This window comes from Hetaerina americana, unplaced genomic scaffold (assembly GCF_022747635.1).
Source record: "Hetaerina americana unplaced genomic scaffold, ioHetAmer1.1.p SCAF_2, whole genome shotgun sequence".
Taxonomy (NCBI): Eukaryota; Metazoa; Arthropoda; class Insecta; order Odonata; family Calopterygidae; genus Hetaerina; species Hetaerina americana.
In genome coordinates this window covers 73,024,616-73,049,017 of record NW_027286763.1, presented here as the reverse complement: position 1 = coordinate 73,049,017, position 24,402 = coordinate 73,024,616, and the positions used below count along the sequence as shown (strand labels likewise).

Below are 24,402 nucleotides of genomic sequence, written 5' to 3'. Positions count from 1 at the left end.
TAGAAATAGGCTGTCGACTAAGCACGTAAAGGTTTTTAAGCCAATTTCCATGAACATAGCAGAGACTAGGCTAAACACTTCTTCCAAGTCAGTTCTTCCGGAACTAGTACTTCATAGCGACTTCCTAGTAATCTCTAAGTACTCTCATAGAACTCGTTGTACAGAGGTTGGTTTTATTCATGCTGATTCTCTTTCAAAACACGAAATAAAGCAATTAGTACCGATCTTTTGAAAATATGTCACGAAATTAATTTATGCACGCGTCCAAACGTCCGCATGATGCAGTAGCGGCTGATCACCAGGTTGTTGTATAGAAATCTTCTTCTGCCTCCTCAATCCATAGGTTTGGTGGATAGAGTGTTTAATCTCCTAGTAAGGGGTTTCCTTTTCAATGCCAATCTCATCACGTCCACGGAGGAACGTCCTTTTTTGATGCCATCCATAAATTACATTCTAGGTCTTCCTATTTTCCTTTTTTCTTCCATTCTTCCCCAAAACAGATTTGCACACCAATCTGAATGCCATGCCAGGTGCCCCACTAACCTATTTCATTCATTTTCTATTGCTTCTAACAGCTAGTAATCATCCCTCGTCCTCTCCAGCACCTCTCAGTCTTTGCATATTCAGGGTATTTTTAACTCTTGGTACTAGCAAAACATCTCAAAAGCTCGAAATTTCCTTTTGTCTCTCTCTTGGAAGGTTCAAATTCGGTTGTCATATAGATAAAATATGCCATTTTCCATCTATAATGGGCATTTAAAAGATTTTTCACTATGATTTTACCTCACAGAGTTCAATGTACGGATATAATCACATCTACATATACCCCCAAAGCCTTAATCACATATTATCTTCGCAAGAACTGCAATACCCACTTGTCTTTCTAGAAAATCTCGCGTAATGTAAAGGAATTTTAATTAATCGGTCAACGGCTGGTCCATAATTGCTTATGATAAATGGTAATAAGCGAGAGGCAATCCGCTTACCAACACATTCAATTTAATTGAATTTTTACTGAAAATGCTGGTTAGTTCTCCATCAAGGACAAACATTTGATGAAGTTGAATAAGGTCGCGTGTTTTGGAGCCTGCCGCAGTGATGGATGATTCACTGTCGCGCAATGGATTTTATTGAGTGGAACTTGTGATGCGATATGCCCTTAGCTGTGGAGGCACTTTTAAAAAAGAAACCAAATTATGCTTGCCATGCATACGGAAATATTCAATCAAGCAGTAGCGATGTGTTTCATTTTTCTTGACACTTTCCTATCCGTAGATTAGCGAGTAAGTTATATTTAAACTACGATGCGATTCCGCGATCAAATTCTTCTCTTTTTATTTGGTTTGCATGGCGTAGGCTTCAGATCCCACAGGAGAGGAGGCGTGAGGTGCCTTCCAAGTGATTATTTAGGCGCGAGAAGGAAAGCCGTGTTAAAACGCCCGCCACGGACAACTTTTGTCCGTCGCAATTTCGCCCAGATATAGCTGCATGCTGGTATTATTAATTTCTCAACATCTGACCGTTACGAAAAATGATACATTTTTTTATTTTTTTTTTAATTCTCCAAAATGCTGTTAGGTCCTTAGTTTGGCAGAGTCAAGCTGTATCCTTTCCACCCGCAAAATTATATTTTCCAGCCATGCTGCCCACACTTCACTACGCCCTGTTGGCATTTATGCTTTCCAATAATTTCGCTGCGCACTCTTTGGATTTCGATGGCGTGCTGCTAAACTCGTTTGACTATTAACGTTAAAATCCATGTTTCCCCCCAAAACAAAGCATTCTCCGGGAAACTTGAGCGTAATTGATTGATTCGCTCCAGAAGACCTCGAGATATATATATGAAACTGATCGAATCTGAGCACAATTGAATATCGTGGTGGAAGTTTCTCGTTTCATTCCACCTTTATCGGCTTCGGTTCCTTCAACCTCCGCCATGAGGAGGACTACGGGACTGCTGACAAAGTCCCTGAATAAGGCTAAGAAATTATTTTATTCAAGACTCACAGTCAATGCTGCGGTATGCTCTGCCTCCCTCCCTCATCTGCACGTTGTTGGTAATCCGACAGAGTGATATGGAGTTGTGAAGGAAGAAGCGAAGCCTTGCTTGGTCTTAAGCACCAAACGCGGCCGACAAAATGACAAACCTAATGCGATGGCGAATGCGGCTGTTTTTCATTCACCTCATATTCCTTATCAGGGGCTTCAACACAAGTTCTGAAGAACACATTTCTTCTTGAACACCCTAAGAGATTACCGTGCGGAAAGCATGTATATAAACTGAAGACACCTTAAGGCTCACGGTGATGGAGAATTCGGGAATGAGGAAACACTATGGATGCGATGAAAAGATGTTATCCTGTTGCGATTGGGAGTTTGAAACCTTGGCTCAAAACTTCGATCTCCCCTGACAGTCTCTGATTTTGATGAAACCTGATCCTCTTTTGAGGCTCAAAGTGCGTAGTGCGATCTTATAACTGTGCGCATGCGCTCTCGTGGGTGCTCACGGAATCTTATTTGTGATGTTCTTTTGTCAGTGTTAATCCCAAACTTTCGTCTTTAGCCTGCTGTCTGTTTTCTTTGTGAACTTTGCCTGTTCCGTTCATATTAATTATATTGAATGTGCCAGCGAAGACAGTGTGTTATGAAATGATATGAAGTTGTTATTTACTTGCTTTATTCTTTTTGACGTCCGGACGGACCGAGAGTCAGCATCTTCTAAGTTCCATCTGGAGAACAGTTATTAAATGTAATCTGATGATCCAAGTTTAAAACAGAAGAGCAACGAATTTCAAAGGTAGTTCATTATTTCATAAAATGAATGACTTCAATATTGAAGGTTATAGAAGGATAACAGATCTCAATGAAATTAAAACTGCACATAACATGTCTCCATGTATGAATACGAGTTTGAAAATAATTTTCAATCAGGTAATAATCATTTTCATTCTCTAAATAGTACTCTGATTAGAGGTTTTTGCATGGTGCTTGCTAGATGATAAACTAATGTTGGTAATCCCGGATTTCTTTTGAAAAACTGTCACCGGACATTGGTGAGGTCTCATGCATTTGACTATCATAAGGGAGTGAAATTATTGGGATTATTGACCGAAGAACTTGATCAATGCTTCGATGTTTAGTTGCAGTTCATTCATCAATATTATAATTCGATTACATTTCGACTTTATTCCAGAATGGTAGTTCCTTGGTATTTGGAATTTGAGAATATGCGCATTTTTTATTCATAAAAGACGCAATGGTGAAAAATAAGCTTACATGAAAAATAATAAATGTCATCAAGAGCTTTCGTAAGCATTGACTGGCAAAATACGTCTTCATTTTATTGCATAACTGGTGAACAGAATATTTGCGCTTTATCAGCAGAATTTTCGTACTCAATGAAGATTAAAAACATTCCATTCGACCGGAATTGTATTTTGTCTACAGTTTTGACCCAGTATGATAATTAACTGAAGTATTTCCTATTCAATTTCGCAGGAAAATGTGGAATTCTTTGCAGATTAAAAATTTGCACCTTGTTCGAAAAGAAGAGGTACTAACATTTGTTTTCTTCGAAATTAATATTTCGTCTTTTGTCGCAACTAAAGTGACTTTGAGTTCGTACTTCGGTGACAAGAGATTTTGCTCATCTTTTATACATGACTACCCACCTTCAAGACCTGAATCCCAAATTGAAAAAGGTTTATGAGGTGGAAGTTTGTTCAAAATCCACGGCCGAATGCAGAAACTTTTCCAGTAAGCACATTTGTCTGAAACAATAAGAAACGGCAATTTATCCAATCTGGAAAACTTTTCCAAATCAAATTCTTCTGGTGAATAAGATCACCATTAAATGAGAATGCATAATCACAAGTTCTCATTTAATCTGTGAATAAAATACCGATGGCCAACATGATGCCGAGGCATTAGGTTACAAGTTTACAATCCTCATATGAAGGGAATATGTGTAGATTAAAATCATGGTTGCATTAGAGCGAACTGATTTTCAATAACTAAATCAAATTGTGAAAGGGCAAAAGCAATTATTCATGACAAGTTTTTTTATAAAAAGTGACCAAAATAATTTGGGAAGTTCAGCTACACTAACCTTTTCATATTTATAACAATATTGAAAAATAAGATAGAAAATTAGTTTGAAAGGAATCGAAATAAGAAAAGAAAATACTAAGAAAATGTTTTATTTGTTTCTTTTTTTTACTTTTTGATGGATTTTCATCTTATGTATTTCATTACAAAGTTATAATTACTTGAAAAGTTTTGTTTTCTTTGCTAATTCACTGATTTTGTTTGTATCAATCTTCGTCGTATTCTTTTACATCCGAGAGGGAAGAGATGAAATTTCATATCTGCCATCTGCTAAACGCTAGTCAACACCTTACTCATCAGTTCATTGCGGTAGGAATGTTTAACTAGTTAAAACTTGTGAATGTATGAGCACTTTCTTCCAACTCCATTTCCCTTGCATAAATCCTCAATCAGTTCTCTTTTTTTAATTTCGGAAATTTCCACCCATATATGTAACATTTACAAGCAATTTATTCTTAGATAAAATATTTTGTTTGGTGTGATATGCGATACATAACTTAATATCACCTATGTTTACTTATGGATGGTTAAAATTTATCTTATAACTAAAGTTAGCTTCGAATTCAAGTCAAACGAGGACAGAACTTTTCACCAAATGATCTCTAAAGAGATTTTGCTCCATTTTTTTAATAACTACTCTTTTTTTCGCAAGTACTCCAGTAGGTAATTGCTGCATTGTATCTATTTGGTAATTTGTATTTATTTTAATGTGAAAATAGCCTCCGTTCTTCAAAATAATATGGTACATTACAAATCAATGCAATATTTTTGTTTTGAAGAGAAATATTACCTTGCCATTGTCATTTCACTTCGGGGGGAATCTTTTAATACCCTCCCAAATCTTTTCAAAGTTCTTTTTAAAGATGGGGGATTGACTCAAGTACGTTGTTTAGCAATTACGTATTTCTCAGTTTAAAGTGAAGGCAACCTACTGATTGTTGGCTGCCAAGGGACTACTGTGATTTTGTGAAATTATTGAACCAGGCAAAGAGTAAATGGTGTACATCACTAACGTACATGCTTTATAAACAATGCAGAACGTTCGTGCTATGTAAGGAATGAGCATTGCTATCCTCCCAACAACATTCTTGTCTTCTTAGCGACGGTGAGCCGTTTCCCAATATGCCGTGAATATTGACTTATTTTATAATTTATCTCTCAGAAATTTGCACACCGCCGAGTCTTTTAGCAGTGACGAGCAAGTTTTAATTTGACGTGCATAAATTCAAAAAATGAAATACAGAAAATATTTTCATCCATTGATCCTTACGTGAAACAAGCTAAAACGACCCCAAATACCCAAATAATGCTTGCCTCATTTTAAAATTGGTTCTTATTTTTTTCCTTGTAGGTTTTTCAAACAAGAAGCTTAGCTGTTTCCTAATCACCGTTATACATCAATCGCGAAGCCGGCAAAGGTGAGTGCACTTCCAAGTTTTGTAAATTCTATTTCCTCTGGCTCCTGTAATACCCTCTTTTATTGAATGTTTGGATGTCATTAATTACTCTAAACTCCCTATTTACGATCTAAACGCCTTATTTACAGTCAAATTAATCACGTGCGTTAATTATGATTTTCTCATTATTTATGAATATTTTTCCTTCGGTGGCGCTCTCTATTTTTAGATATTTCCCTTCCCTGTTAGGTAGAATATGATATTTATGAGCCAGGTCACCATTCTGTTATTGGGGATCGTCAAACTTATGAGTCATAAGCAATCGTATCCCTACAGTTACGACGGCAGTGTGTGCCTCACTCTGCTATAATTATCTGATTGTTTTGTTGCAAGTACATTAGTCGACTTTGCATACAGGTGAATTGTATTAGGTGATCATTTTCTCAAAAAACTCGAAACTACTTCGACAGCGATATACAGACTAATCTCCCGCGTTACTCTCATGCATCCTGATTCGAGCTAAACGCGACCTGTTCCAACAAAGACATGCGTCCTTTATTTGGAATCCAAACCATTCAGCTGACATAACGCAAAAACTGTCCGCGAAGTCTGATTATTTTGCCTTTTTTATTCACAAAACTACAGTATAGATACAAACAGTTCGCTCTCTTACGATTGAATCAACTACCGAATAATAATCTTGCACTACAATTTGAAAACCATTACGATAAGAATCACTCAACTAAAGTGCTGAAGGATAAATTTTTATATTCTCACATATTATTTGAGCTATCTGATTCTCTTTCCCTCCTTGAGGAGCAAAAATTAATTTTAACCCGTCTTTTTCGACTCATTTTAAATTCCATTATTCCCAACGTTGCCAACAAGAACGATGATTGGCCCGTGTTGTGCAGTGTACTCAACTCTTTGCAATTTACTGGAAGTTTTGTTCCTGCGTTATGATCTAAACCATGACAAAACATGATTGACTGGGCGCTATATTTAAGACTTGTTTCTGTGGAGGTATATCCGTAGTTTCTGCGTGAATTGCGATTAATTTTGACCAAATGGATTATTTAGTTATTCGAATTAATCGACTTGAAAAGTTACGCCAGTTATATGTGTTGCAAGGACAGAATTAAGCAATAATAACCTAAGTTTTAGAATTTTCTCGGGCTAGAAAAATCATTCACACAAATGACAACTGGGCACTGACACCTAGAACCGGGGTTCGGTGCAACACGCCTACTCGTCGGCTACAGTTTAACGTAATTTAGTGTCAGAAATGATGGCATATATACGAGTGCATATTTATCCGAGGGTCAATTCAGCACTTCAAGTTATGCTGCTCCTTTAGTATTAATTTACAAATCGCATTCTTCAGTGATAGCGACAATTCAGAGATTCCTCAGTAATACGACATTTCCACTTGAACGCTCTAATATAGTTTTTGTTTGTAAACAATTGATGATAACATGCGCAGCATACGTGCTTGACATGCGTAAGAGATTTGTATAAAAAGTATCAATAACAATTTTTTCATGACGTGCGCATTAAGTGCTGAATTCGGACCGTCGGGTAAGTATGCGCATGATCGCAAGTCGTATTGGCATCGATAAGATGGTAGTACAATATACCTTCTGTAACGGCATCGCGACGATTCCCCAACCCCATTATAGTCTCGAATTGGCACCAGCGGACAATTTAAATTCCCAAAAGTGAAATCCTACCTCAAAGGACACCACCATGGGACCCTAAGTGTCGTCAAAGAAGCTTGCACACGTACACTTAAGGACCTTCCGGAATCCGCCGACTAGGGAGCCTTCGAGTTGTGGAAAAGCCGATGGAAAAAGCGTGTCGACGCTCAAGGGATGTAATTTAAAGAATTTTGAGGCATTGTAGCAATATCTTAAATAAATCTATTCGTCCGAAACTTTCCCGATAATTTTAATACAAACCATGTATCAATATCGTGTATCGGTATCGTATCATGTCAGCGTCATTTCAGGTGAATAGCAATGAAGTATCAATATCATATCAGTACTATATCAGAGCAATAACATAACCAGATAAAAACGATAGTAATAATCATATAAATGCTGTACAATTACTCCTATTGGTTTTCATTTTCATGGCTACCACTTTCCCTCGCCAACATTTATTTAGATGAAAAAATTAATCTTGCAACCCTCCCTGTTATTTCCCGTCTGGTTATTCGGGCATGTGCTCATATTCGAGTTCGTCGGCAAGGTTTCGATACCACAAGCCCCGCAGTCTTCAGTTTACCGCGAAAATTACTTGGGTTAATTAACACGACGGGTAAACTACTCGGTGCCACCACCTGCTGTATTTTGGGGAGGGGGGCGGGGGAAGGATTGCATTTATTTCACTCGCATGTCGTCTCGCCGACGACCCTTGAATGTGATCTCATTCCGGTCGGGAGGGCATTGATTTTGTCCCACGTGGAAGTGGACACGATTGAAGTTCGGATTCCGGGGCACTCAACGGCTCCGGATATCGCCTCGCCGAACAACAAAGCATTTGGGTGTAAATGGGCAGTTTCGGGATTTATGTCGCCCCATTAAGGAAACCCTAACCTTTCCTTATTTGCTGAATGCCGACCCTGTTAAGGCGCCCTTACTCCTTTCATTTGATTGCCCCAATAAAGGCTTGCGCTCACGAGCTTTCTTACTCCACGTGCCCTTCTACTTTGTTCCGTTTTTTTTTAAAGTGAGCTCGGGATTTCATTTTTTAAGATGGGTTTTACTTTTTGTGAATTATTACTTGGTATACGAGATAAGACGATCCTAATTTTTCATAGTTTATGGGCAGTCTCTTCCTTCCGTCGCCCATCGGATGAATTGAACGGGTGACTGTGGAGTTAATTTTTTTCTTTATCTCACGTTCCTCGCTAAATATATTCCCCATTCAAGAATAGTATTGATGTAATACAACTGGCTTTAGGAGTCTAGCGTTTTCTGGCAATATGTTTTACTATTTATAAATGAAATGAAATAAAACTAATTTCATGCTAGAATTTATTAATAATTAATGAAGTTTTCCGCAACTATCTGAGGGTGCAAAGTGAGAGCACGATTGATTCTTTGTGAAAAATTCCTGTAAACAATATAAAATACATGTATTGGTTTGGCTAAGCTCTTAAGATATGAGGAGTATAGTGAGTATTTATTTTGTGTACTAAAATATACTTTTTAGCAAAGCGAAACATATACTCATTGCATCCAGGCGATTGATTTATTGTAGACATTTAATTGAAATTCTTTTATTTTCCCATGACAAGAATAAGGCTGGTGGTTGAGGATAATTTTATGCCGGCTGCATCATTTGTCAGTTTCGTCGGTTTGTGTCATGTATAGTAATGACGTTCAGAAATTTAATGTTCAAATAATTACCTTACCTCTGCTTGACGGAGCTTAAGACTATTAGGATGGCTCGAGGCAGAGTAATTAATTGAAGTTTCGTCGGAACAAGGAATTTTCATCTATTAGTCTTTTGAAAATTAAAACGTTTACGTTTCTGTAACAGGGAGCGACAGGAAATAGGATGATTTTATATGGAGCTCGAGATGAGATCAATTAACTTTACAAAGTTGACTCAAAGATTAAAGTTCTTAAAATGTTTAAAACAATTGACAAATGTAATCCTTAATAATATTCATGAAAACCAATGTGCCAAATAGCTGTTTTTGGATAGGTCAGTAGATCGCCTCAGGTACGAAGGTAACGTTGTAAGCAGAGATCATCGCCGGTTGAAACATCTCAGGACGAGGATCGAATCGTGGGGATTAAATGGGTTATTTGACAAGGATTACAACGATGCTCTTTAAATGTCCATGACTACTTTCCCTATTTAAGAATACTGATTGAGCAACCTTGGTGCCCTTTACCCCTTTTGCTTCGCATTCCAAAAGCTTACTGTGGTAGTCTTTCTTTTCTTCTCTGGACTAGATAGAGAATAAAATATTTACCATTAAAATGAAAAATATCGAGCTTCATTGATAAAACGGCGTTTATATTTTATCGTAGTCGTGATTCACTCCCATCCAGCGTTCGTCTGACACCTTTTATCTTCAGGTCTTGTCCGGTTGAAATATTGCTTTAGAATATTTCAACCGAGATATTTTTAGGAATGCAAGATAAGAATGCTAAATTATTGTATATTTTACTAACAAATAGGTTATCGATTACGACAACGGAACCGTTGAGTCTGCATTGCACCCTTTGCGAAATACTATGCCATGGGAGGGATAAAATTTTTGGACCAGTAATTGATGAGACCATATTAGAAGAGGGATTATCAGATTCTAAATTGAGGCGATGTTAAGGTCAGAGGGAAACTAGCATTGTAACTCATAAGCAGACCAATATGGCGTTAATTGTCCACTGGTGAAGAGATAAATGAGACAATACAGATAAAAATAAGGAAATAATCCCCTTTTCTTTTTAAAGTGTGAGTGATGCATGTTGAACTTTTACCAATCATGATTATGATGTGATATGATATGATGTATAATCATCAATTTTAGAAAAGTCAAAAATGGGTATTGTTGTTTGTAGATATTAACTAAAAATAACTCCGTTAATTATTGTAGTAAAGAACTAGGAAAAACATTTCAAAATCTTGAATCAAGCATTTATTGTTCTTTTATAAAAAATATAGGTTTCGCTCGTTATTTTTTATTAAAATTTTGTTCTCCCAATGATTTCAACCATACTCATTCATAGTCATTCAAGCTTAGCTTTAGAGCAAAAAAAAATTTGTAGCGCCTTTAAATTTTATCGTAAATTTTTTCCATTGAAAGTGGTTCGCCTGGCACATTGAGTAATGTTTAGCATAGTTCACGCTTGCTGGACTTCGACACTCTCGCACCATAGAGAGCTCAAGTTCTTTCATTCATGTCAAATACGCAATCGTCAGCTCATCATTCAAATTTAAGTGACTTTTGTTTGCCTTGAATGGATATTGAAATTTCTGTCATCACATACAAAATCATCGTTTCTATTTTACTAAATAGGTCTTAGTGTGGAAGTTTATGCTATCATATACTGATCTTTATATACTCTATAATGAAAATGTATTAAATCAGGCAATGAATGAGCAGAAAGAGTTTTACGTATTCGAGAATATGTGGTCATTTCTTGAAGTATCCAATGTTTTTGAAAAAATGTTTTACGTTACTCCATTAATTTCCTCCATTAGCTGTTATGTTTTAAGTAAAATAATTTCCTATTAAGTATTGAGCAAATTATGTTTCTTTAAATGGAATACGTTGGAGGTAGTTTCCGCAGTGAGTTTTATCCCGTACGTAAACAGAAGCGAAGGAGAGTAGTCAATGAGGTCGGAGTTGGTAGAAAGAGGCCAGCATGGCATTTAGTGTCGGGAAATATTTTCCAAACATCTGCCGACCTTCATTAAAGAAACTTGGCTTCATTAAACGAATGACAGGGAATTACTCGGATGAGTAAGTTTAGCTGACGCTTTATTTCTCTTTAATTAGACAGGAGTACCTAATTGCCGAGAATTTGGGGCCTTGCGCCGAATCGAACCTGGCCCCTCCAGTCAGTAATCCAGCGCTCTACCCCTGGACTACCAAGACCCCCGTTAACAAAATGAAACATATAAGAAATCTTTAGGCATCATTTGAAATATTTGGGATGGCAGCAGTATAAAATAATGTCTTAAAACCATTTGAAGGATTCAGAAACAAAAGTTAGCTTATTGCTTCTGCAATATGAAAGCACTAATTATTTCCCGTAATGGCTGACGAAGTTAAACTCACTGCAGCCCGCCCTTTTTTGAGATTTGCGTGATAATCCTCGTATGTTTATGTAGATGCGGATGATCGACAGAAAATTGGTAGGTTTTCCCCATTTTTTGCCTTTTTTTCCGCCAATTTTCAGCCAGTTTAACGGGCTCGCCGACCTCCCTCGCCTGCGCACCCTTTAGGCCCACCCTTGAAATGATATCCTGCCTACGTGCCGGGACGAAATTTATCCCCCGCACGCACAACCGTTTCCCTGATGCACGGGGCAATCAGCCACTGGCTCCATCCCGCCTTTACTTTTTCAAAGTTAAATCCCCCTGAAGAACGGTCTCGGATCGTTTCTCACTCTATTTGTCCCTCCGACCCACGTCCCATCTTCCTCTCACCTCCTCCGGGGCGCATATTCGTAAACTTTCCACGGTTAGCTCGCGGAATATATGCACGCAACGGATCGACAAATCATACTCCACCTCCTCCACCTCTAAGACCGCTCTCCGCTCCCGGCCGGCGCGTGCAAATGCGACGGATACATCTGGTCTTCCCGAACTAAAGCCAAGTCGTATGATTTCCTGGCTATTGCAACATGGAAAATTGCAGGCAATGCAGAGAAAATAACCCACCCCCTTATACTAAATGTGTGAATTCCACACGCGGTGGACCTCCAGATGCAGGAACTGCTGCTGAACCGATCATCTGGTAAACGGTTCTAGCTCTGGCCGGCGATGTGGTAGCAAGGGCATAGGTTATCTCTGCTACTGGCCTCAGTTTTCAGAGTTCAAATTCAAGTAGGACCTCCGCGCACTCAAAACTGAACTGATCACCACTGTAATCGATCAATAGTTTGGTTTTGACACGTGAAAGTGGAATTCGTCCCTTAAAAGAAGTGTGAAATCCGCACGTTCAGGGTGGGGGAGGACCACACTCTCTCCACCTTCCACCCCCGGTTTTCCTCGAGTCTCTTTTACCCAGAAAGTGGCATCCATTGTATATTTTTCAAGCGTCATCCGGGATTCGAACTCAGTACTCAAACTCTGAACTATTCACTCCGTAGCCTGACGCTATACCCACCAGGCTACCAGACTACCGATAATAAACACGAACGGTTTCGGTGCAGGCTTCCGTGGCTTTTATTTCGCTTCATGCCACAGGGCTTTTGGGTCTTCTACGAGTTTGGTGGCTTCTGAAGACGACATTTTAGTTATGAAGACGTCCCCTGGAAAGTCATCGGAACTATCGTCGCAAGAAGACGCCGAACTGGGAGGAGCACCTGGACCCCTGCGGCATCAAACCCGAACTGCGTGATTTCTTCGACAACCGCCGGGGGAACGGGAAGATTAACCTGCCCCCACCCTCCCCATCTTGAGTGTGAGAATGTCACATACTGTGGGGTTGGGTAGGAGACAGGCCTCTTCTTCTTCAAGCGTTTGGGTGTGCCTGTCGCAGCTCTAACTCCTCTCTCCACAGTTTTTTTGGTCACCCGATCGATCTCCTTCCATATGGCTAATATTTATAGTTATAATATAAAAACATTGGTTTTTTTCATCCTTAGTCTGTCGACTTTGTCCGAGTTTTCTCCCTATTCCTTTCTATATTTTCTTCCATTAAAGCCGTCTACGCTGTAATTCTTTCCTTGTGACTTTTCCCCGTGTGATTTTTCCCGTGTTCTTCCCGTATGACTTTTTCTAATGACTTTCTGTCCTATGCTTCGTATCATTTTCATTTCGGAAACTTATTTTCAAATATGATGAGCTGCACTTCATAATGAAAATACCCATTCATTTAAAAATTTTTTTAAACATATTCTTTCCTGCCTTGATGTTTTTAGGTGTCTTCAAAATGCACCGTTGCTAAAGCGTCCACAATTTATCTTTGTATTAAATTTTTGTTTCCTCGTTGAATGGTATACTGTTTCGTGGATAGTTGAAAGAGTGTACCACTAAGTAGTGCAGCGCTTTTTATTACGACTATGTTGCTCAAAAGTTAGTTTCCTCGGAAATTCATTTTTTTCTTATTTTTTGTGTAGATGTTTCATGGCTATAATATTTTGCTCTTCCATCTGTTTCTTCGGATGCTTTTTTTATAATATTTCCGCTATCTACAAATACGTTCTTGGTGGTTCGATAAGAAAGAATCATAAAATCACTCTTCGCGATGTTGACCGTGGAGGTTTTCCATCCCTCCTCACCCTAAAGCGCGCTCCCACTTCACCCGGCCGTGCACCCCTTTGCCATCGGGCCGATCTCTTGAATGGGCGATCGATCGGGCAGGAAGGGTGGATGGGATACGAGGGGGTTGCGGACCACGGCGTCATGCACCCTGCTCGTCTGCACTCGAGTCACGTGGAGCGAGGCATTCCTATTCTTCCTGCCGCCGCCAAGCCGTCGACGACGAATGCCGTAGATGTGCGTGCGTGTGTATCGTCGAGATGGCGGGAATGAGACAGGGCGTACGTAGTAGCAGTGATGGGTGAAACGCAGAAGGGAGCCCCGCCCAGATTCGGAACTTAAAGGTGCGGAAGGAGTTGCGGGGATCGGTTCCCCCCGCGCTCTTTCATGCTTACAAAGTGTGCGTGACGCCTTCAGCCTCCGAGTGCACACAACACCCCAGGGGTTGGGGCCGCGGTGGTTAGCAGATGATTGTGCGATATATATCGAGGGAAAAGCATTCGGCTGAAATATCGAACTCTGATCCAAGGGCCGAAGCATCTCTTTGTCAGAGAAGAGCTTCATCCAGGCGAGGATTGACCACGTAAAAGATCAGTTGTGCAGCCGTATTTCGTTTTGGCCACAATGTTCACTCAAAACAGTTTGTTGGTTCAAAATTTTTAAATATTTTGAGGATAAATTAATGAATATTGTTAATACACATATTTGTGATGGAATAGTCTTATTTTTACAGAAATTCAGATATGCTTCAATGTTTTGGATCGTGTACATTCATACCCGGTGCATGCATACCACGTTGGCGGTCTACACGGATGTGAATAGGAAATAAGGGGCGAGGCTGAGTATTCTGTTTTTCTGCAATCAAGTTTAATGATTCCATATAACCGTATGCCAATTTTAATAACAAAGTTTCAGAGGAAAACATTTTCATTGCTGATAACTGCTTAACACAAACACTATCAATGAACTTGTATAATTTCTTTCATAATTTCTCATTTCTTTGCCTTTCTTCATCGACGGTAACAGTCATAGATCATGAGACATAGTTATTATTATCGAGTAAGGTAACTCAATTACATGTGATGTGTTTCTTTAGAGAATTGCAATCGGGTCTTCCTGTTTTTTAAATTGTAAATTTGCGTTGTTGCTTGAATAACATCCTATATGGGGATCGAAATTGTGCGGTGGCTAACGTGAAAAACGAAATAGCCGAGACCGTAAACTTAATTGGCATTAGGTTTGTAAAGGGCGGGAGGTAGAGGCAAGGTTACAAGTAAGGGAACACACACTAAGTCACTTGGGTGTGTTTAAGAAACAGAGACCCACCAATACCTCAATCACTCACAAAAAAGCAAAATTAATAAATAATAAAACAAACTTACAACCACTCGATCACTAGGGTGTGTTAAGGAATAACAGTCACTCTCGTGAATGTGATTCATGAGAGTAAGTGTCACTCCTTAACGCAGTTTGCAAGGATATTTCCTATGTCAGGGACCCGTTTTACTTACCCACGAATGAAAAACAATTGAAATAAAAATCAAAAATAGAAGACCACGTTCTCAATCACTCAATCACTCGGGTGTGTTAGACCTTTGTGAATCGCACTCACTCACTCGTTCAAGGCGGCTAGCGTACTTGCTTCCCGCCCAGAAGGCCAGGGTTCGAATCTCAGGTGCCGCAGATATTTTTCAGTAGTATCCGATCCCTACTTGAGGTGCGTTGTGGAGAGCACTTTGAGTGAGTACGCCGTCCGTCGGATGGGATGTTAAGCTGCGGACCCCTTGGCGCCTTCGTAAAGAGTAGGCAAAACCGGGTTTCTTCATCCTTTCCAGTCCATCCCTAATGGCGCAAATGACCTCAGCTGTCGGTCGCCTCCCCTTAAAACTACAACTACAGCATCCTATCGGAAAGCAAAATCCAGTTTCAAGCGCAAGTAGACAAGGTTTCAATTTCCGTTCAGAGGCTAAATCGTTACGCCATTTGCTTCACGGTACGTAATTGGCCAGTCTTCGATCCCCTCGAGGTGAACCAGTCTCTTTGTGAAAGCATAGCACAGTATTTACTCTTGCCTTTCGTATTTTTCGAGAGAAACTGGTTTTGTCCGAATCCACCCAATGAGAGCGGTCAGAGGCTCTCTTATCTGCTTTATCGTAAAAATCCCCTCGGATGGCCACGACAGTGTGCGCTCGGCCATTGACGAGCGCTTACGACACTCAAAGATTTCCCTGCAGCGATCGATTACGAACAAGTTTGGTTGAGAATCAGGAGTAATTGCGTACAAGAGAATTGCACGCTGCGCCAATCATTTTGTTTCAGTCGGAATGGCTATTAGGGTACTAATGTAGTCCCCATGCTCATGCGGGAATGTGGATTATCGGTGGTAATGTTTAAAGAGGCGTTCGACGACCAAATGGAATCTTGAGTTGACCTAAAACCTTTCTGGACTCCGTATTTTGTGATATACCCGGTCAGGCATAGATCTTCACACGCAGGGGACGTAATGATATGGTGGTTAAAACTCTACCATTCAAAAAAATATTGATTCACTCGTTTGGAAAACCAGTGTAAAACGGAACATATTGTGGGCATACTGTTTTTATGTGCGGATACTCTATTGGAAATGAAAAAAGTAACTTTGTGACTCCACAGAAAATCATATTCAATAACGAATCAAAAAATATTTTCTGTGGAATCACTAAGTTACTATTTTTTAATTTCCATTATGAATCAATTCCATAAAGTTACGCCTAAAACCATCAACGGATTTTCTATTTCATTGGCAGCAAAATGCTGCACGCTATTGTAGTATTCATATGTGCTTTGTCGTTTTAATGAAATGTTTTTAAACTTTCGTTTTTACATTGCTTTCCGTTCAAATTGTTCTTTTTTTTGAATTGCAAAGGATCACGTCCTTTAACCAATTCTTTCAAGTTGCAACCAAATCACCAAAAAACAATAAAACAAAAAGAACAATATGTTGCAAAAGTAATTACCTAATTTTCAAATAAAAATATTTTTTAAAAATATATGCGTGATAATTCTTATGGTCAAAATTCTCTTGATACCACCAAAGTTCGTTTTTTACTTTAAAGAGAATTCTCGGAAGGGACTCGAAGAGGATATTTTATTCATTTTTTCTCTTACCTTGATTTTATTAGAAATCGTTCAATTCACTCGTACACATAGGATAGCGTCAACTTGGGACGAATAGAGTTTTTCCATGGGTTAACCTTTTCCTGAAATTGGAAATTGATCGAAGTAAAAACTGAGTTTCTTAAAGAGATTGGCTCATCCAGCTGTAGGGAGAAACTTAAAGGATTTTAGCTTAGGCACATAGGGCGAATACTTCAGACTACGATGGCAATGGGATTTCCTGTCCGATTTCGCGAATGAACCGGATGTGAAACCAGTGGTGATTTCTGCAACCAGAGTGTAAATAATTTAGTTTATGCAATAGAGTCGGCCTATTTTTGCATATCCTCGTAGGAATTCCCTGAAGTAGTTCCGTGAATTTCCCAATTACCATTTCATTTTTCCAACCAACTTTTACGATAGTAGGTTGGTTGCACGGAGCCTTCTTTTTGCCGTTTTGGATTTAATTTAGTGTCGGAATTTGGCACTCATATGACGTAAATTATTCACCCGCCGCCAGCAACCTTTCGCATGGATTTGTTTTTCAGAGGAAAAATACAAGATCTGAGGGAATGAACCTCTCCGCTTGCCTCTCGAGATTTGTGGGTGTAATCCCGGGGTTTTTCTACCTGAGAGAGGTATTTTTAAAGCCTTTTGGCACTTTCGGAGCCTGTGTGATCGAGGCTTGTTCGTATCCAAGTGGATTAAAAGTTCTTTTTCTTTCCAAAAGTAACAGTGTAATAGAATCACGGTGGCTGCATTAGCTTTCGATGTATGAGTCTATGATGTTAGATTTTCCAACAGTAGTGTAATAGATATGCTCTGAAAATTCATTTCACCATTGCTCTTAAAGTCAGTCATGCTATCTTTTACATTTTCCTTTGCCCAGTCAAGTTCTTTTCCTAACAAAGTAATAGTTTATTTGAAATCTAACAAAACAAAATTAGCTTTAGGATCTCACCAAGATCCGTATAAATAGATGATAGAATGTTCTAAACTATTCTTAAATCAATGGTCATATCATCGTGCATAATTCAACCAAAATTTATATTCAGCTGAAATATTTAAAAACACAAATAAGAAGAAAAGAGAAAAACTAATTTGGATTATTTGACTTAGAAACATGATTTCGATCAATTGATGTTCGAATTTTCCATCCACCTCCATCCACACAACTGAGCTATTTTAGTTTTCACGAATCGTAAAGTCGGTGGCATAATTTGATGGAATTTTTTATAACTGAAAAAGGTATTTTCCAGTTTAGAAAATTTTATTTTCCGGTATTTTAATTTTATTATAAATGTGTTAACCTGAACATTATTGTCCGATTAATCTTAACAATGAACATTTAGATATTCAACATCACCTTTCGACGCTTTTAATGTACGTGGATGCACGGGGAATCGATGAAAAAGTTTACCACGTATTGCGAGAGGCCATTGAATTTCAAGGAAAGCATGTGAGTTAGGTTTAAATGGTAGGGTTTCCAAGATATGCCATGCAATTAAAATAGGATTGATTTTCTAAAACGCAAAGGATCAACTTGGTCTGAACGATTTCGCAGCACGTTAATTAGTAGTAAGATGCACAAATTTTCTTCAGATGTGTAATCGATGGAGCTGAGCAGACGTTCAAAATACCTGCCCGCGAATTCAAAGGAAAATATAATAAGATTGTTTTTATTTTATTGTTATCTTATTTTTCAACATTCTTCTTTGTTCATATAATCAATTAAACTAGCAATAACTTGTTAAAACGTGCGTTCGGGACATGCTGATTATTATTATGACTGGATAATGAGCTAAACCTGTCCTACGGCTCGTGTGCCGACAAGAAGTACATACCTGTATATTATGTTAATTGCACGAACTTGTTAAGTCAGCAATCTTCTTTGTTATAAATCTTAATAGAATCTTAAATCGGACGAAGTAAATGGCAATGGATACGATCATTTTTTTCCCTCCCATGGACTACAACTTTGAAGTGCTGGAAGTTCGTTCCGATGACCCCTAGAGCTGTACTGGCGGGAGCAATGATAATTGCCCCTGATAGGATCACCCATCCCAGATAGGTCGAAGGTTGGGAGCCAGACGAAAGGTAGTCTGCGCAGCGTCTGTTCCTCAGTGAGGAGGCTGCAAGGGCGTCTGACCCCAGCGGGGCGGCCATTAAGTGATGACAGTGATATAGGGGAGAATTTCGGGCAAGCGAGGAATAGGGGACAGGAATAGGATAGGGATGTTGGACGGAGTGAAGGGCGGAAGGAAGTTTACGGATGTGAATACAGGACTTGTTGCAGAGTAGGATGTTGGGTTGTGTTTTGTTAGGAGAGACAAGATATTTATTTGTCAGTTATGTTCATCCAAAACCTACCTTAACCGCTAGATTACCTACAAAAATTATCATTTTTATCTGTAGCTTTCGTTTTTATATTTACTAGTAAGAATCGCTTTTCTTTCATGAAAAGAGATAATATTTTATGCCTCTAGAAACATGCGCCCCTCATATGAATTCAATGTAAAGATCGCAGGAATATAACTTCGTCAGAATAAAGCATAGTTTACCGTGAGTATACAAAGTTTTTCAGAAATAAAAATAATCGGTACTTTCTATCTGGCCTTATTTGAAAATTGTCTATTTGATGATATTATGCTACGATCTCATTGTATATGAAAAGATTTTATATTTTGAACCAATGGGTCGCGCATATATTATGTAACAGTGTTGCAGGTGAACGGGTCCAGTGTTCATTATGCACTGTTGCACGGGTGCTGGGGACTAGACGCGCGCTCCGAATCATTTATGCGCAAGTATTAATGCTTAGCATCAAGATTTAAACTCAAAAGAAATTTGGAGATAGTTAATTTCGTGCTCGATGTAATTTATTTCTCGATTTAAAAATTGTCTTCTTTTATCAAAAGTATGACATTTAAATGCACATTTAAACACGCACATTTACACATTTATTCATAAACTCTTCGTTGTAATATTATAGACACAGCGTATCGCACATTAGGGGATGGGAGGGTTTGGTAACGGGCTTTACTAAAACGTATTGTTAGACAGGAGAGGGGGGGTGGATGAAAGCACCAGGGAAAAATAATCCTCGTGACGAATTGCGTTTCACGAACACCATGCGACGCTCATTTTGGAGGAAATTCGCACAGAGTTGACGGGAAATGGAGTGTGGTCTCTCTGAGGGAGAACTCCTAGGATTCAACGACGAAATTCGCCACGAATTCGGGGGTTTTACGCACTTCCGCCGCCATTTTGTCACCCCCGCCTTCGAGTCGCCAGCCGGGTCCAGCGCCTCGTACATATCCTCGACCCATTACCCCTCCCCTTTCACTCTCTCCCTTGGCTAACGACCGGTTAATGAAAGTATTAGCGGAATCCTTTCCCTAAAACCCACCCTTTTCCCAACATCATCCCTTCCCTCACTCTTCCTCACGACAGAATCCCGAACTTTTTTTTTCAAAAAAGGGGGGCGGGGAGAGGTCCCTTTTCCTTCCCCGTCCCCCCATCCTCCTCCTCCTCCCCTCCGACGTTGATTGATTGCGTTATCGTCATCGCATTCCAGCACTACATTCGCCCCGGATTCCTCGCGGGCCGGGTAGGAATTAATCCCTCTTATTTTTCAAAGCGCGGAAAGGAGTTAATAAAGCCCATTAACGTCAAGGGGGTGGGGGGAGGGGAAATGGGGAGGAAGGGAGAACTTCCTCCGCGTTGAAGGAAAACTTGCGCGGATCCGTTTTTTCGCGTGTGCCAATTAAAACTTCGCCCGTGGCCGTCGAGGTGGCGATGGCCGTCGCTCGAGAGGCTTTCTCTCTCCCTCCAATATCATTCGAATTCGAGCGTATTTTGTTTTTCGCCTCACGCTGGCCCGCATATCTCGTTCTTTTATGCGCTGAACGGATCGCTCTTTTTTCTCTTATAATTAGTTCTGGTGTTATCTCCTTTGTCTTGTTTTTGCGAGGCTGGCGAAGTGAAAAATTAAAATTACCCCCGAACTTGACCACTTCGGAATTTGGCGTGAAATGTTAATTTATGCTCCAAAATTCATTCGTAGGAGTATTTTAAGTTTCAGTAAAAAGGGAGAACGTGGCAAAGTATTTATTTGACAGACTGCAGAAGAAATTAGAATAAGATAATAATATTTTTGCAATGCCTTAGGTCAGTCTTTTCACGATTACGCGGACCTCATCCTGAAGGATTACATTAATCAACCCGAAGGATGGTTTCATAGTTGTGTTTAGAGCTCACTTAATACTAAAATCAACGGTGCGTGAAATTCTCGCATCAAATTAGGGGAGTCATTTGAACCTTTTATCCCGTGCCATCAGTAGTATCTTAGAAGGATCTTGAACACAAAAACAACGCATCTTTGGTGTGAAGCTGAGAGCACATACGTGTATATGCGTCATACGAAATCTAACCAAAGTTCTGCGTTCATTTTCCCTACCCACTGGACAACCATGTTCTTGTCTCACTCACCAGTTGTGATGGAAATACGAGACATGTACTCGGATGTAAATCCTACTCGTCATCGATTACTGTTGAAACCTTTTATGCACGACTGATGGTTCTACGTAGTAGCACTGCCTTCAACGTAAAGTGCAGGCAAATCTCCATTATGCAAGGTCATTCTTTCCTCAGTAATTAACAAAACCGCGACATCCTTTGAGTACTCTTAGTTATTCATTACCCTGCGCTCTTACATTTTCCTGAATCCACTTAGCACTCACTGACTAATGGAATTTCCATTCAATTTCTCTTTAAAGATGAGCACTGCACTATAACATTCGTTTAAGTACATTTGAAAGGATGTACGCTACATTTCTCAGAAAGCACTTCCTTTCCTCATTTTAACTTTGTATTATGTGTGCTAATCATAATGCACGGATTAATTGTATGTTTATTTTAGCGTTGAAATCGTCTGGAAAACCTAATAAAATTTAATTTTAAAGCTGAGTGGGAAGAGAGTACCTTATCCATAATCTGACGTTTGAGCGAGCATGATGAGGCTAATGTCTGTTGTTAACATCTATTTGATTAAAATTAAACTTTCATATCGATCTTAGTGGCCGACCTTAACCCTTGACCTTTTTATGGTGGTTTTACAAATATATTTTAAACTATGAAAGATGGGACTTAATGCCAGTGAAAGACAGTATACGTACAAGCAATTGATTTCTACACGACACAAAATCGATATAATATTCGTATCGATATAATTCTTGCATCAATGGAGTTATTGCGAAAAAAATCGTCTTCTTTATTTTGAAATATGTCTCATACAGCATATTTGAATTTAAATTTGCGTCGAGTACGATATTAATTTTTCCCTATTTTTTCCGCGGGGATATTTTAGTGCATAATTGAATTTGATATCCTCAAATCATCGACTACCACTTCCATTTTCCTTAATGGCCCAACCATTCCACTTTGATGGGCTCGCTGTCATAAGCCAAACACTTTAGCTTGAACGATGGCATGCGATCTTTTACCAGCCAGATTGATCCCATCCATATCTCGTTTACACTTAAGATGAAGAACGGCTTCCATCACTTATTCGAGATTCTATATTTTATTCAGATAAGACCAAACAATTTGTTATCCATGCTTATCAGGTAAAAGCTAATTGTGCTTCCAAATCATTCTAAAATCACTTAACCTCTCCCTTACTGCTTCCGATTAAATACCTGTATCAGGTGATGACAGTGAGAGATCATTAATATGATTTAAAAGCTTTAAAAAATTATGGCGTTGTCAATGGTTAAGTAAGGTTCTTTTTTTTAACGGGATACATTTGCATAAGCAACATTTGAGCATCGCCCACATCCGAGCCATGCCGTGCAATTTTCCATTTATAACATGCATGGATAAACGAAAACGAAAGACAACGTGTTAAAGAGGATGGGGCGATGTGTGCATTAATGTACCAACATTAATGGCTACGCACACTAAAGGATTCTGTATCAAGGGAACGCTGCCCACTGCAACTAAACTTGGCATCGATTATTGCTGTTTGTGCTACAGACGAACGTATAAACCATTGCTTCGGTAAAATTCATATCGATCGATGTAGCCAGTGTTGAGTTATATGGATTACTAAAGTGTTTTACGATGGATTAATAGTTACAAAAACACAATTATGGGTAGTAATAATGTTCATGGACATTCTTCAAAGTTAGAGGAAATAATATAAGACAGTAAACATGAATTTTTATAAAGGTTGACAAAAATTATTGAGCACAAATTGCGTGAGTCGTCTTGAACTCATTTGGTACACGTAGGTTCAAAAATACATTCCATTCGAAAACAAAATCTAATCAGAGCATGTCTACGAGGGAGCAGTTGGGTCAGGAAAGGTTCGAATTTCGTTCGGCCGCTTACCTTCAACGGGCCAAGAGTAAGCCTGCCGCCTAGTTTTGTCTGGACGTAATCCAGTTACAATGCGTTTGAAATGCCAATTTCTTTTAATATTTGTTGCCACGAAACACTTGGCAAATCGTCGATGATGGATTCGACGGAGGGTATCTCCAGATAAACTCGCCGTAGGCTACGGATGGATGGATGTATTGTCTTACGATGCGTCATCATGTAAGCTATTCGTACCACCTTAAGCTTAGGGCTCGGAGAGTTGCGTCCGTTGAGATTATTTCGCATTCCATTTCTTAATATGGAAGTAGGTATCATGTCACAATGAAAGTACCACACTCTTGCCTTATGCTTGGATTGTAGCCATAAACTTAGCCGAGTAGACAACACTTTATCCATGACAACCCAGGTCGCTCGGTAGGTCGCAGTTTCCAATTTCGATGTGGTCGTAAATTGTGGGCTGTGGATTTCAGTCGTATTCTTATCAATATAACTAGTGTTGGGAAAACTCTTCGCCCACAAGAGCACGCATAAAACACCATTACTCATGCTATTGCCTTTTAGTATCAACAATAAATATTTTTTAGTAATTATGAAACAACTAGTTTGACACCAAGCTCTTCACACCAAGGGTTATTCCAAGAAATCATTTTTCTTCCTTTTACCCATCTCTACTCTGCCAAAAGTGAGGTACTCTGGCACACATCGCACGTCAGATAGGTAACTTTCGCTCTTAGTGCCAACTATGTTTTGCATTAAAATTATTGGTGTGCTAGAAAAATATCTTTGCCACCTGGTTCTTATGCAGTATTACCCCATCATTTCTGTACTTCATAGTTAGCCTTTTCAGTGAACAAAACTGCATTTAATATCGCAATGTACAATTATATGCTTGTAATTGTATATGCTAATTTATCCATAAATTTATTTGTTTTCTTTCTGTTATTCAACGTTTTCTCTCAAATTTGAAATCTTAATACGCAGCTTTAATTTGAACCGGGATGTGATAACTTCGCGCTGTGATTAGAGATTCATCCATGGAAATGTATTCATTTAAATATATAATTCAGAGTTTCCCTTGCATTAATCGTGAAGAGGAGATACCTTTGAAGTGGACGAATATTGGACAATTTCTCGTAGTTTCTCCAATAAAGCACCAAGAAATCTTTTACTTTAAGACAAATTTTCGGTCACGCAATGCAAGAACGGAACAAATCATTAGCAAATTATAATATTAGGTTTGATATGCATATAATACAAAATTTACTGTGATCATAAGTTAATATTTTAGGTTTTTAATATCAATTCAGAGAATGGCTGCATGGCATCTTGGGGTTTCTCAATTGCATTTCCCATGCATTCCAATGGAGACACCTCGAGGGGTATACAATTACCTCACGTGGAGTTTTGGAATTATTGTGTCAGATTTCACGGC

General features: G+C 39.0%; 1 protein-coding gene across 1 annotated transcript in view; it reads right to left on the bottom strand.

The window, feature by feature from the left end:
* LOC139688147 (lysyl oxidase homolog 2-like) overlaps positions 1–24,402 on the bottom strand; it is a 239,666-nt gene that overhangs the window by 12,887 nt on the left and 202,377 nt on the right. The gene's annotated exons all lie outside the window — the stretch shown is intronic.